We start from the raw sequence: 16,451 nt of genomic DNA, 5'->3' as shown, positions 1-16,451 counted from the left end.
GTACTTTGAAGATTTACCGGCTGCAATAAAGAACGTTGGGTAAGGTCGAACTCCGGAACAGCTTCGAGAGCTTACATCGCGATTTTTAGCTTGAAAGATTCGAAAAGGAGGTAGAAGCTACGGATATCTGATATCCACTTGTTATAACGTACAACCGATTGCAAAGATATCCCTGAGGTTAAGTTCTATTTTATCCTATTAAGGTAATGTGAATTTTGATTACATCCATTTTTCCATCTATCTATGTATACATATATGCATATGTACGTGAAACTGCGACGTTAAATTTCTATCGTTTGGAAAATATTGAAATATCAAAGAAAGTATTTTAGTTTCATCATTCTCTATACTAAACATAATTTTATATATATCATTACAGTAAATATTATTTTAATTATTTTAATATATCAGATTTATCTCAATTTTCAATTCTAAGCGTGAATATTTTTATGGAGAATTTTTTTTACTTTTCTTTTATAGACCTTCTTCTAATCGCAATATTTACTTGTTTTAATCCTAATTGATGAATTGAGAAATATTACCCATTATAATTTTTCATTTATTTTCATTTAGAATGCTAAACAGTTTAGATAAAAAAAATATCTCTCATTTTGTTTTCTCTTTCTCTCTCCCTCTCTCTCTCTCTTTTTCTCACTCTTATAAGGTAACAAAAATATTAAGCTACGAGAACGTTAGACGGAAGAAAATTGCACGGATGTTTTCTCCGTAGTTTTAGTGGCATTAAAAAAGAAGCTGAGTATTAAAGTAAGTATATAAAGAGCTTCTTTTCTTACTATTATAGTTTTTTATTCTTTCATGCACTTGTATCTAAGCAATTTAGAAAAGACGTGTACATGGAACCTACTACTGTCCGAAAGGGTTACGAAAGGGACTTGTTGACGTTTCACCGATAATGAAATTCCTTCGAGTAGAAAAACATGGATTGTAAATATCGTTAGTCGAAATAGGAAACGGAAGAAAGTAAAAGAAAGATAAAGAGAAACAAGGAGATGAACATGGAGAGAAAGAAGGAGAGAGAGAAAGAAAAATAATTAGAACGAAGAATCACCAGAGGCTTTCACGTACAAAAGATTTATCGGAAAAAGGTAAGGTAAAGTAGTGTTAATTTGTAAAAAGATACTACATGTAACAAGAGTAAATAAAAAATAAATTCCTAGCAACGATTGAAACAATTGTCTTTTTATCTTTTATTGCATTAATCAAGGTCATTCTTTTTTATTTTTATTTTCATTAATCTTCCTTTTTTCTCCTCGCTGAAATGATTTCGAAAACTTTGAACAATTTTCAGCCGACGACGACGAGCACGACGGATGTAATACACGAGTTGGCTCTCCGAAAGTATCACATCGTTCGTGGTTGATGCAACTTTAACGGCACGTTCCAAAAATTTTGGAAGCGAGAAACTTTTAAAAAGTTAATTACGTGTCCTTCTCTAAACTTTTGCTTTTTCACGACTGTCCTTCTTCCTTCCACGTGTTTCGTGAAAACATTTTCTCTTGAAAATCAATAAAATTAATAGATAAGGTATAAAAATATCGTAAGAGTAAATGTGGAAAGAAACGTCTAAATCGAGCAACGAGAAAAGTACATATAATGTAACTTTTTCAAAAAAAGTAAAAAAAGAAAGAAAGAAAAAAAAACTGTCGAGTCATACTTTTAATCGTATAGTTTGCATAATGCAAATTTACACAGGTTTTAAGTATGTAAAGCTATAAATGAAAAAAAAGCTTTAGCATTTAATGGAAAAAAGTCCGTGGAAACAAGATAAATGCTTAAAATATTTCTCTTTTACAAGGTAACAAAAATATTTTAAAAATTATTTATTAATTAAAGAATGGAAACTTTATTTACTTGTTATACTAATAATCGAAAGACGAAAAGAAAAAAAGAAAATGTGAAATTTTCGAGCGTATGATAACATGCGTGATATTTTATTTATTATTATTATTATTATTATTATTATTATTATTATTATTATTATTATTATTATTATTATTATTACGTAGAGAGACAATGTTATACGAGACAAGACGAAGATTACTTACTACCTTCGGCTTGAAAGATCATCCTGTCCCGAAAATCTCGTGGCGAAATGCGTCTCGTCTCTCCATTATCCCAAGACCTTCCTTCCATTCACCCGGATCACCTCGTTCGGCTTTAATTCGTCGTCTTAGACGTCTTGGATAGCAAAGGGGGCGGTTGACGATATCGATTCGAAAAGGAAGAAGATGGAGAAAACGAGAATGATGGGACGAAAAAGGCGTCAGTGTGCCGCATCACTATCTATGCTTATACGAACAGCCGGATATCGAACGGAATTTCCCTTCTTCGATCTTTATTAGCGTCGTTCGATCAACCATGCTTCTCGCGTCTTCTTTCAACGATGATCGTGCATATAAATTACATTAGATTGATTTTCGACCTATGTATTATACATACGTATTTGTAAACTATGATAATCGTTATTTGTTTTGCATATTACTTTTTTATCAATATGTTATATATATACATACATACATACATATTTACATAAATATTTATTTATATTTTGATTAATTCAAAAAATTCAACAATTGCTAATTCGAATATTATAGTATTTTAAACACGATAATCGAAAGAATACTAATAAATAAAGAGCATAAGGTGCTTCGCAAGATGATATTAGATGCAACGAATGCTAAGTAAGTTAAGAAAATTAATGTTTTTTATCAAAGAGTTATTTTAAAATAATCTTGTGTAAGTATTTATAATCAAATAAAAAGGAATCTAATGTAAGCAGGTCAAAAAAAAAACTTGGAAAAAAAGGATAAAAGGAATAATGTAAATTGTAAAATGTTTTATAATTAAATATCACCGACTTCTCTTTCTCGAAAAAAAGACATTTTAATAATTTACATTCTTATGCGTTACTCGTCCTACAATTAGTATATAAGTTCAAATGCGTGATAACAATTACCAAAAACGTTATCTCACGTATTGCAGAAGTGATTTAAATTAGTATACAAAAACGCGTGTATTTCACATTTCGGATTTGTCCCGAAAGATAAGAGAATGTTATTAGAATAACATGCGTTCATGCGTGCACGATTGTGAAGTCACGCAAAGAGTAGGTAATAGCATTCGTTCATTCAAGCATATGTTTAGGCATCCCCGTCGTTAACCATCTGTCTCTCAAAGATACAACTAAACATTTTGTACATGTCAAAAGAAAATAAATCATTTCAATTATATTTCGATCTCATTAAATATAAAAAGAATAAATATTCGTTAAATACTAATATAGAATTAGTTCGTTTTTACGTAAAAATTCGTTCCCATTTCATTTTTCTTATCTCTTTTAAATAACTTTTTGTTTCTCTACGATCTTTTATTATCCCATCTTTCTTTTTCCCCGTTTATTTGACTAAAAAGGTACGAATAGGTAAGGTGACGTTAGAGGATATTATGATTACATTTAATTAAAAATTGCACGCCTTAAGTTTAAAGCGTTTTGGACACCGCTAAGGTAGAAGTTTACTGTAAAAAGCTGAGCTTTATTAAATTCATAAAAATACCTTAGCTTATAAAAGACGTTTGATTGCGCAGCCCTCCCCGCCGTAGCATCGATTTTCACGATGGAGGGATAAGAAAATTTTATTACCGCATTGTCTAAACGTTGGAAGGGATTGTGCACGCATGCGTATTTCAGTGGAAATGTAACAGGAAAACATGCTACATGTAGATGGCTACGACGACGATGAAAACGACGAGGATGACAACGACAATGACAACAACGGCTACATCGACGTAGAAGATGACGACGACAACCATAATTACAAGACTAAAAGTGGAAGAAAGAACCAGGAAGTTTCTCTCTCTTTCTCTCTCTCTCTCTCTCATTCTTTTTAAGGTTCGTTTAGGTATTTGTAGCGCCGTTACTTCTTCTCCTTCTTACTCTTTTTAACTTACCCTTTCTCACTTCCACTTGTACTCTCTTTGTCCCTATCTCTCTCTCTTTCTCTTATCCGTACTGTTATACTATAGAAAAAAGGAAAGGAAAAAGAGTTGATAAAAGAGTGAGAGAGAAAGGTTTGGATTCCGCTACTTATTCCTACGTTCCAAGTTCACCAACGTGGCTGGTGGCTACGTCCAAACGAATAAAAGAGAGTAGATACGAGAAGAAAGGAAGAAGTGACGAGTTTGCGCCGGAACTTTCAGGAACGATTCAAGATTTTCCAGAACCCTTCATGTCATACTCTCTTAAATCACAAAACTCGGAAAGAATCGATCCTTTCTCTACTTGTATAAGTACTTTTCGATAAATTTAAACTATATATTTTATCTTCGAAATTTTATCGTCTAATTTTCTTTCCTTTAGAATATGAGCATACACGAATATCAATCATTATACGAGAAATCTAACAATTTTTCGAAAATCCCGCCTTATTTTATATTTCTGAAACTCCCTGACTTTTGTAATATAAAAAAACCGACAACTTCCTACGAGTCATAACGGGAAATCATTTTCCCTCAGTTCGCGACAGTACCTTTTCTGGGTCAAATATCCGGCGGGAGCTTTCCCGACTCTTTTCGTAGTTTCGTTGAGTAAAGGGAAAAATAGCGCTCGCGAGAGAGAGAGAAAGAGAGAGAGAGAGAGAGAGAGAGAAAGGAAATGAAGCGATATAAAAACAAAAGGAAGATAAGTAAAGTAAAGAAGAAAAAATAGAGGTGTGTGGAAGGGGGGGGAAATGGAAAAAAGAGTAAATTTATATTGTTAATCAAAAACAAGATTATTATGTAGCGGCAAATGATAAATATATACGATTTTGGGGCGAAGCAATAACATTACGACGATACTGAGGAACATCCTCAACCTGACTCGTTGCTGTCCATACGTCTATCGTATTCTGTCTCTTTTCCTTTTAAAGAGCGAAGGTGCAAAGATAGAGAGAGAAATAAGGACAGAAAGAGGGAGAGAGAGAAAGTGAGGAGGGGATAGAGGATAGAAGAAAGAAGGAAAGAGAAAAGACGTATATAGTCGAACGGTCGTCGAGAGACTGAGAGCGCGCTGCGTTGCAATGGGTAGCCAAGTGGTGGGGGTAGCTGAGAAGCGTCGATGCTCGTACGTAGTGGGGATAACGAAAAGAGTGGGGATTAGACAGTGCGCGCAGTAAACTCACTTGGCGGGGTGGACCGAACCGTCCGTCAGTCATCCGTGCTCCGTCGTAGGGATGAGATCGCGTCGTGTGACGCCGGTGCTGGTTCGTTCGGTATCCCTGCGACGACGACGACGACGGTGACACGGATATTCCCATCGTTTCGTCGACGCATTCACGTTTTTCGCTATATAGTAAACTCTTATGATCGGCCGAGTCTCTCGTTATTATTTCGCGTGTGTCACATTCTTCCTTTCCCTCTCCCTTTTCCTATTTCTCTCTTCCTTTCTCTCTCTATCTCTTTCTCTCTTTCTCTGTCTGTCTATCTGTTTCTTTCTTTCCCCATCTCTCTCCTTCTCACGCTCTTTCCCTTTCATATCTCTTTCTATCTGTCTGTTATCTCCCTTTTTTCGTCTTCCGTGCCATTCTTCGAAGAAAATCTACCGGAGAAACGAAGAGTGTTCGAGTCTTCCACGAAGTACGAAGAAGAAGCCTTCTTCTCACAGCATCCGGTTGCTCCTTCGTTTTCTTTTGCTCCAACCTTGACGAGGACTTTTTTAGATTACAACTTGGATCTCGATTGATGCGGAAAGCGGCGTTGAGGTGTGAGTATACTTCTCGTATCTAGTGTCACGTGACCATGTTTGTTATCGAGATCTCTTTCTGTCCTTTTTCTATCTTTATACCGCCAAGTGATTACAACACTTATTTTCGTGTTCCTTCCTGTCGCTTCGTATTCGCGATATTTCTTTTTTTATACTAGATGGTATATTTATCATCGAAAATAATGATTATTCTTATTATTTATGATCATCTTTCTTTGTTTCTCTCTTTCTTTTTTGATGAACGATAGATCGATCTATCACTTCTCCTATGTATTTCGATAGTTATAATGTAAAGTTAAACCACCGTTCGATTGGCAATCGTTAAGCAATATAATTTTAGCAAATTTGGCGCCATATTTACACGTTCTAAATTCTAATCTTCAATATCTTCAATAATGATGATATATATTAATGATATTTTAAATAATACTCATTGACTAAGTTACCAACGATAAAGAATCAACATAACAGGATTATTGGGGAAAAAAGTAAACTTGTTAAAAGGTGAACGGTGAAAACGATCGGTGTTAATTTTATGTAACCAATATTATATATAGGTATGAATATCGCGTTATGCATACACGACAATTATAGAATAATAATAATAATAATAATAATAATAATAATAATAATAATAATAATAATAGTTATTATTATTATTATATCATTACATACTATCGTATCGAGGAATGCGGACATATTATCGAGAAGTAATGATTCTTTGTTCGTGCTAGAGAGACTTGGTCTGCTAAAGCGTCGATAATAAGTTGAAGTTCTTGTCCGATCGACACGGACGTTGCACTTTTGTGAGTGAGAGGGTATAAGAAAGAAAAAGAAAGAGAGAGAGAGAAAGAGAGAAAGAGAGAAAAGTGTTCGCGTCTTTTCCTAGAATGAACTTCAACATTAAAATCCTTTAATAGGATTTAGATTTAAATTTGTTCGACATATTTCCATTCATATGTTAGTCGCCTTCTCTTTATATTTCTTTTTAATGAATATATCAAACAACACACAGAGAGACTACAAAAAGTTCTCATAACTGCATGTAATATACATGGAAATCTTTCAATGGGATCTGTGAATACGCTTAAATTTTAATTCATACTTTTAATTTCTTTCTCGTTAAATTCATTTTTGTCTAAATAATCAAGCAAGAAAAAGTTATAAAACATTCTCGTATGTGTATACATATATAGGATGTTCAAAAATAATTCAGATTACAAACGTATACTACGATTTAAATCAAATAGATGTGAAAAAAGTACATATAAAATTATGAAAATAAATTATTGAAAAGATATGTTGTTTTTAATGATATATATGTATGTTTTATCGTGGCAATTATTAGAAATGTTTAAAAATATTTCTCTCTGTGAGAATGCCGATTTCCATTCGTCGAATTAGTGATTGTCAAACTTTTGTAAATATTTCAACTCTATATTGGAAATAATATTAAATTAATTATGAATACATTCTCAAAGTTTCTATCTTCTATTTCTATCGTATTTTTGTACGCACATGTTTGTTATATTATCGACGAAATATTACAAATTATGTTACGAATAATTTCCATATTTGTATCATTATAAAACGTGTTAATTCGTAAATTTTATTAATTCCCAATGAATTTATTGTGATTATCGATCATAGTTTATTTTGATTTTAACTTATAGTATATACGTCAGTCATTATTATTCCCTCAATGAAAGTACAAAAGCTATTGTAATACAACACATTTCGGAAATAGGTCGTTATATTCGTATAAATTCATATAAATTCGTATAAATTCGTATAAATTCGTATGAAACATTACTTTCTATTAATAAACCGGTATTCAGGAACGAACACCAACAATCGATACTAACTTTTATTATCGACTTATAACGAATTCACGTTTATTAATAAAAACAAATGGAAATAGGAGGATATTTTTATTATGGTATGTATATTTTTTTTATTTTTCACGTTTGCGTACAAAATTTAAAGAAAATATCTACAAGGAGTAAAAAGGGAGTCAAAAATTTCCGGTTAGATCGTTGTGTATTATTTTTCTCACCAGTTCGATTCACGTTTTATATTAAGGTCACAAGAATGCAACGAATCTCTTCCGCTATTGGTCGCGTCGGTTACGCCATTCGCACGTTACTCGTTCGATACGTTTCTATCGATTACATCGAACACGATCGCTTCGTAATAAAAAAAAAATAAAATAGAGAAAAAGAAAAAAATGATAAAATTAAAATTAAAATAAAAAAGGAAAAAAAAGAAATATGAAAAAATAAAAAAAAATGGTAAAATGCAAGGAGGGTCGTATAAAAAAATGTGTTCATATATATACATGTAGAAATCGAGTATACATACATATGTATTTTATGTATAGTGTATTATTCTTCATCGCAATATTGGTACGCGTAAATTGAAATAGGAATAGCGCGAAATTTAATTAACGGCTTGAATTCAACAATAAAAAAAGGAAATAGAGAGAGAAAGAAATAAAAAATAGAAACGAAGACGTAGAATTTGCTTTTTCTCGTATTCTATAATTAACAATGAATAGAAATATATCGAGATACACATACTTTAAGAAACTTTATCCAAAGATCGACGAGTGGGTTGGGATGACTTCGCGAAAGAACGAGAAGATCAGATCTCTGGAGTATCTCGAAACGCCGATATCCGTCTTTTCAGTTCACAACTACTCGACGTATCCGTGATGACGGTGGGTGCCCTTGTTTTACCCACGTGCAACTCGGGCTGCTCGAGAACTCCAAGAGGCCTGGCTCGCTTTCTAGCCTATCCGCATTCCTAAGCGATTCTCTCCGAATCCTCCTACTATATATTATTTCGTCTTCGCGCATCTTTATTCTATGTTTAAATTTCATTTTTCAACCAGAAACAGATGTGGACAAAATTTCGCGCGTTTTGTATGATACCTATATTTAATAAAGTACGAAATTAGAAATCATTGAAGTATTTTTTATAATACATTTAAATTATTTCAAGATTATTGTAATTAATATATTTTGTTGTTCTCAAATTCTAAATTATAATATTTAAATAAGTATTTTTTGTTTTAAATGTACGATATTTTAATTAGAAACTGTGTTTTACTTATTATATTCAATGATATTTTGTCAAATATATATTATACATATAAGATATATATACATAATATAAAAAATGGATTTGTATATATAACTTCTTCCATGCGATTTATAAACCCCGCAAATAATATTATTTTAGATTACGAAAAGAAGTTCAAAAGTATAAATATAAGACTATCGAAGAACACGGCGATTGTTCCATAGTTATTCTACTTCTCGGTTCCTTTGTTTCATTAATTCATACAACAAAAGAGCATACCTGGGCAAGTCACAAGTAGTGGGCGGAATAAACAGAAACACAGTTACTGTGTGTAAATTAGTAGAGCATATTTTGTTCGCCATCTTTTTTTCGATGCAAATTTTCTTTTTTACCATTATTTTTATTGTTATTTTTTTTATTTTATGAAAAAATATACGGTTCAACAAATGTTGCTAAACTAACAATAAGCATAATTTAAGTTAAAAACTTTTTATTGTCTGTATCTTTTGATATGTGTGCTGAAAAGCATGAAATAATCTTACATAACAGAAAATAAAGAAGGGGGGAGACAAAAAATAAAAATCACTTTATTATTTTTCATCTCTCTCGGCCGAAAGTTGATAGATAAAAGAAAATTCTATCCTTAGAAAATACGTCATCATACGAAGGACACCGTCGATAACCATCGTTGTCACGACTTTTCCGAAGAATACGCTCGATTCTTTTACGCTACGCTAAAGCATACTTTTCTTTCTGCTCGGGTTCCTCGCGAAGCGAAAGCGACGTTTGCTTTGTTAGCAGTTTGAAACTTCGTTTCGCAAGTTCGTTAAATGCATTCGCGTCCGCGCCCGTTTGTCAGGTGAATTAATGTCCACAGAATTCGTAGATTATACTTGGGATCGTAAAATATTTCAACGAGAATTGTTTTATTAATGGTCGAATTATTTGTTGCCCTTGACGATCTCTATTTTGAATGGAACGAATTCATTATTTTTAATGTAACAATAATAACAAAAAAGAAAAAGAAAAAACAATTGAAATAGGAAAAAATATTAATAAATATATTAAATTTAGAGAAAAAAAATTATGTGCCGTTTAAGAAGAAGATTTGTTAAAAGAAAATCGTAACTTTAGCCAATAGTAACTTTACTTTTTCTAAATTTTCTTCTGACAATTTTAATTTGATAGATGCACTTATAATAACATCATTAGATCTTCCAGTTGAAGCTTAAAAACGGCTAAATCAAAAACATTAGTGAATGAGTTGTTAACTTAAAAATTGTTATTCTATTAAATTCGATCGTTCGAGATAATTTAAAACGTCTTGGATCTTAAATATGAAAAAAACAGTCTTTCATTTGTTATTGAAAAAAGAAACCGTAATTTTTTTCAGAACAACCTAATATTTATACATATATTTATTTTATATTATTTATATTTATTTTACTTGCATTAATAAGTAGAATTTATATAATAGTTTATTGACATAATTTGTATTTTATATTTTATGTATTTTCATATATAATAAAACATTTCAAATATTATATTTTATTGATTAAACTTTGTTTAATCAATACTCTACCAATTTACACATAATTAAAATATTTATAATCCAACGTTTATAGAAAAATATTTCTAAATGCAAAAATTGTTAAACGAGTAAATGAATTTGTGGTCGTTTTACTCGTAGCTTTCTAACATAATCGACGTCGTTTTAATTTATTCTAATGTTCGTAGGAAATAAGAGAAATTTCAATATTTTCACAAGACTCTTACGGAAAAACTTTAATTTTATTCTAAAGTAACGATGCGAAATTAAAATACAAAAGTTGTGAACGAAATTTGATCTTTTTTTAATATTATTCAATTTATTTTGAGGCAAAACTAGATACCAAACGAATCGCGGAAACGAGTTTATTTCGAAAGTAGACCGAAGTATTTACATTTAAACGTATCGATATAAAATATACGTTTTCTTTTTATTTTGTTTTCATTTCGTTTCGCGTTAAAAAAGTATAATATTTTTGGTTTTGTTTTGTTTTGTTTTGTTTTGTTTTGTTTTGTTTTGTTAAATACCAACTTCTGTTCTATGTTAAGTAAACATTGATTTAAAAGTATTTAGAGGGGGGGTCCATTTTTGAATTTTCATCTCTAACAATATCGATCATATTTTACAGTGTTGAAAGATATCTGTTATCAGAATAGTTTATCTACTATATTGTAGAATACTCGTGGGATTAAGGATGTTTCTCTTAGCTCTGAATTATAGTCTCCTGCGACTATCGGAGAGCAATAGAAGGAATTTCCAAAGCAGTTACGAGCGTGTAAACATTTAACCTACTCGCTAATACTCGAAGAAATTGCTTCGTTCTACAGACAAATATTTTTCTCTCTCTCTCTCTCTCTCTTTCTTTTTCTCTCTCTTTATTTCTCTATTTCGCGTTTAAACTAATTTTATTTACTGCAAGAAAATTCGAATAAGGATTTGCTTAAATGGTATCATGTAGCGATGTTTCCATATATTTTAGCTTTCTCGTGGTATTTTATACAAATACTTTTAAAAATATAAAGAGTTAACTTTTTATTTTCTTTTTCTTTCTCGTTGTATTGTTCTTACTTAAATACTGTGATTAACAAATCCGCGAAAAGATTTGTTTGATTAAAACAACGCATTTGATTTTTATACCGTATATTTGTACAAAATAAAAATTGGAAAAAATTCAAAGTCGATTCTATTCTTCGGACTATCGACCGATGTCCTTGGACATAGAAATGGACCAGTAGGCACGTACTAACCAAGTATATAAACTTACGTGTACATACATATATATATATATATATATATATATATATATATATATATATATATATATATATATATTTGGTTCATCGTTCTGCGTTTCGTTGATAATGCATATAGTATTAAGTCGTTAATAGTTAACACAACTCTGCCTTGGCTCGTTGGAATATACGAAATGTATTTAAAGTCCTATCTTAACGAACAAGCCGAACAACGATGAGGCAGGCCGGTTTCTAACGTACCGTGTATTATATTCTCCTTCTCATTCTCCTTCTTCTTCTTTTTCTGTTTTGCTTTCTCATGCAGCACGAGAATGCGTCTGTTACGTTTGAACATCGACCATGACCCCGCTCCCCACTCCCAGTAGCTTCCTGTTACGAAAAAAGTCTTTACACCCGCTCGTTTTCTCTTCATCTCTTTTCCAACTTGTGTATTCATCTCGTCTACCTTTTTATTTTTCTTTCTCACTGTATTTCTTTTTTCTTTTTTCGTCATTTCCATCTCGAAGATTTAAAAACCGTATAGATAAGGGTGTAGATCATTTCCCTCTTTTTTTTTGTTTTATGGGGGTTTATGGAGAACGACCTAGAAGAAGATGGTGCGGATGGTCTGTATCTTCCTATCTTTCCTTTAAATCGACACTTTTATTCTATTTTTGTTGTTTTTTTTTTCTTTTTTTCTTTCCTAATAAATCTTTTTATCTTTTACGACGACGTATATACTACTACCTTATGACGAAAATATAGAACAACCATATAGAATGAAAATTCATTGTTCGAAGTTTTTTTTTACGATCTTAGAAAAAGCTTTTCTTAATCTTTAATCTTAGATGATTGTAATAGGGAAGAAGATTTACCGATACTTTATTGTTGGTTAAAGTGAAGTAAAATGATTTTTTTTCGCTATTAGCAATCGATTTGTTTTTAACGAATCGTTGTACGTGACCAATAATATATATCTGTTTTCGTTTCGCGTCAGCATGGAAAAATTCACTCAGAGATTTAAGCTCCTACAAGGCATCACGGTCACGTATGTGCTCTATATAAACTAAATCCTTCGGGATGGAACAGAGTGACTCCACCCATGGGTACGGTAAAAATCCTATTAATCTTCTAAATTATTATTCTATCGTTTTCTGGCGCGTTGATAACTGATATTATTTTCATCTGGACTCTTTTCTTCTCGAAGTGTGAATTACGCTTCAGCGAGCTCGTTCGTTGTTCCATTCGATTAAAGTATCGTTTTCTTCTGACTTTTTTTCGTTTTAAATTATAAAGAATAGTTTTGGATTAAATCGAGGAATTATTAATTCTTATTAAGGAAAAAAAGGATCAAATAATATATCTATTTTATTATTATATTTCTATATATTATTTTTTTTTATATTTTTATCTATTTTTTAAAACGATTCTGTATATATGTATATACGTGTGTGTGTATGTTATATATTATATGTTAATTTAAACGAGAAAAATATCTCTTTAATAATATTTAAATTAAACGGCTTTTAAAAAGTATATTCCACTTTTGGATTTATTTTCATACAATTACAATGATTATTTTTTTGTAATCCTTCATATTTGATCGAAATATCTAAAAAATAAATCTTTAGAAAAATTGTTTGAAAATTGATCTCTTCCAATGATATTTATTTTCTCTAGAATATTTACATTTATCATCGTTTTTCTCTCAATCAGATTTTCTATTCATTACAAGTCATGCAGTAAAGCGATAGGTTTGCTTTAGAAATAGTTGCAATTACTGCTTACCGGCCGAATCTTTCGATCGATGAAGGTTAATCCCTTGGATATAACCTCAGGTTGTCGGTGAACGAAAACCGTCGTTTGCACAACCACCTGTTCTCGCGTGTAATCTGTTATCAGAATTAATTTCTATTTTTTTTTTTATTTCGAGACGCTAATTAATTTTTGACTCTTAAATCCGTTCATTCATTTTCACCTTCCTTTTTCTTTATCTTTTTCTTTCTTGTTCGTTCGTTTGAAATATACGTTAATATTTTTCTTTTAGGTTGTACTCATATATGTTATATACGTAACGCGCATACCAATTTCTATAAAAATGTTGTCGGGATTTTTATTAACATGTAATGACATTTATTGCGGGTCACAGAACAATTATTCATAAACCCGGCGGGTGAAAATGAATGAAATATGAATAAATTTTATTTTTAGAAAACTCGCCAAATATATTTTGCCAAACTAACAGTCAGATTTTTATGAAATGTATAAAATAAATAACATATATGTTATATAATCAAAGATTGAAACAAATTGTGTTATAAATTTGACGCCTCTAAATGAAAGAGAATGTATTACTTATGTTAGTAAGTATTTTTAACTGTGTACCTTTTAATAGAAATAAAATTGTGGTCTTACAAACAAACAAAAAAGAAAAAAAATGTATAATATACTTTATTCAAACAAAACGTACAGGTCCTCCGCAAATGTTATTAATAAACGACCTACCTTTTTATACATAGGCCTGCGGTAAAGTTATTTATACCTTGCCTCACGCATAGAGTAAGTTAATCGATTCTGAAAATGAAATTAATTGACCAATACTCTGAATGAAAATAATACAAATCGAAGGCCATTTTATGTATAAAACACAATTTATAAATTTTCTTATTTATAATACTCATCCATTCATTTTCTCAAGAATGATTATCTCATTGGTCTTAGGTATAATATATGCATTACAACCAGAGTAGTATCATTTTGTATACTAAGATATTATTTACATAGGTTCTACATACGGTATACACGTGTAAACTCGAACATACGTTAAATCTACAAGGACTATACAAATGGAAAGACGCAAAGGGCCTTGGATTATTACCCTCTGAGAGAGGATCTCGGTCTCGTTCGTTTTCATTTGTGCGCTCACGTCGAAAGTCCATATTCGTTACGACGAGGCGTCGGCAAATGGAACTTTGAGAGAACGAAAGGAGGAAGAGAGAAAAGAGGAATATATAAAAAAAAAATAAAAAAGCGAGAGGTTAGAAAAGAGAGATATATATATATATAGAGAGAGTTAGAGAAATAGATAGGGATGGAAAAAAGAGAATGAACACAGAATATGCAGGGTGACCCTTTTGTCCTGGAATTAAAAAGGGACTCGGAATTGGTGTGGACGCAGAAGCTGCAGTCGGTCATCCTCGCTTTTTCGGCTTTGGAAAAGGCTACTGAGAGGGAAACCCGTTCACTAGAGAAAGAGGATAAGTACGGGCTCGAATTTAATTCACTTCTCTGAGCGAACGACAGTGAGTTCTCTCTCTTTCTTTTTTCTCGTTTTATCTTTTATCTTCTTTTCTCTTCATCGCGACTTGAGAGAGTAGAGTTAGAAGGGAGAAGGTCAGGCCGCGAATGCAATTTTCTCCGAGGTACGAAGTAGGGTGTTCTTCCTCAACCCCTCTCCCTATCTATCTGCTGCCCCCTTCACTTCCCTTTCTCCCTTTTTCTCTTTCTGTTCCAAAGTTATCGAACGATCGACTCTCTTCTACGACGTGAGTCCTTTTTCCGGAAGCTGACTCGAACGAAGATCCGTTCAAACATGCCGATAATGCGAATAGTCGTTCTTGTCCTTCTTCTTTTTCTTCTTTTCTTTCTCTTTGTCTTTTTAACTCTTTTTCCTTTCTTTTTATTTCAAACCAAAGTTGCTTTCGACTAGCGCGAAAATTACGTAAAGCTTCAACGATTTTACCAAATAAGTATCCGAACTTCTGTGTGTGTATTTTTTTTTCTCTTCTATTTACTCCTTTTTTCTGTATTTTTTTTTTTACAACATTTTCTTTTCCCGCAGATCTTCTTCTATTCTATCTTATTTTTTCCTTGATTTCGATATTATTGTTTCGTACCGGTGCCTTGATCGGTACTATGGTATTTATCTATCGCAAGAGGGTCTTAATAAAATGTGAATCGATTGTTATTGCTTTATTGAATGTTATTCCTTTATGGATTGTTGCTACGTTGTTGCTCGCTGCTGCGTTGTTTCTTGTAGAACGTTAGAGTTATGGCGAATAGTGATGATGCTGGTTTTCCGAGGGTTTTTATCACGGAGATAGAGAATAAGGAGAACGATCGCAGTGTATAAATAGTCCGGGAGCTAGCAACGTCGGGAAAATAATAATTGGGGATAAGCTAATTTTTTGATATGTCGTTCTTCTTGATCTTTCGGTTAGAACCTGCACTTCTTGGCTGGCCGTAGGTCTTGCGTTTACTAGTGCGCATCCTACCTGTACAGGTAATAATCCTAGATTTTAAAAGAATGTTGGAAAGCCTAATTTTCTATTTATTGACTTTAGATAGATTTATCAAACATAAATTTTTTATTGCCATGTACTTTTCTCATTGCTAAATATCTGTCATATGCGATTTTTTTTTTAATAAAAAATTAAAAATATCTTGGTATTCATGTAATTTTAATATTATGTTATTTAAGTATACAGAAACCAAAAATTAATTTGCCAAGTGTTTATTCGCTTGTTAAACCTAGAATAAGAACGAGAAACTTATGAAAAGTATTGCAGTATGATGCTGTAGTTATTATGTTCCTTTGATCATTGAGATAGTTTGGGAATTTATGGCTCTTTGGAATTTCCTAATATTTAGGTAAACAATACCTTATATTTGCTGCCTTTCAGTATTTTATGATATTTTATTTCATAAGCTTATCGCAGGGTCTGTTTCACAGAAATTGAATATTATAAAAAATAACAAATATAGTTTATCGTCTACAAAAGATTTGTGTGGGACTGAACATCATCTTGTAAACTTGCCAGTTGCG

At 31.7% G+C, this 16,451-nt stretch overlaps 1 protein-coding gene across 5 annotated transcripts in view; it reads left to right on the top strand.

Moving 5' to 3' along the window:
* The first annotated feature begins 5,187 nt into the window (after positions 1-5,187).
* LOC107070354 (furin-like protease 1) overlaps positions 5,188-16,451 on the top strand; it is a 239,171-nt gene continuing 227,907 nt past the window's right edge. For 2 of the 5 annotated variants that reach the window (XM_089170235.1, XM_089170236.1), the window contains exon 1: positions 5,188-5,761. The gene's annotated coding sequence lies outside the window, so the exon portion shown is untranslated. The remainder of the gene's footprint in view (positions 5,762-16,451) is intronic. The other 3 variants (XM_015328477.2, XM_089170233.1, XM_089170237.1) reach the window with 2 other exon arrangements.

The sequence above is a fragment of the Polistes dominula genome, unplaced genomic scaffold (genome assembly GCF_049000335.1).
Source record: "Polistes dominula isolate Pdom_NZ unplaced genomic scaffold, Pdom_raw_medaka contig_15, whole genome shotgun sequence".
Taxonomy (NCBI): Eukaryota; Metazoa; Arthropoda; class Insecta; order Hymenoptera; family Vespidae; genus Polistes; species Polistes dominula.
The sequence above is the reverse complement of the archived record's forward strand: the minus strand, read 5'-3'. Positions and strand labels throughout refer to the sequence as shown.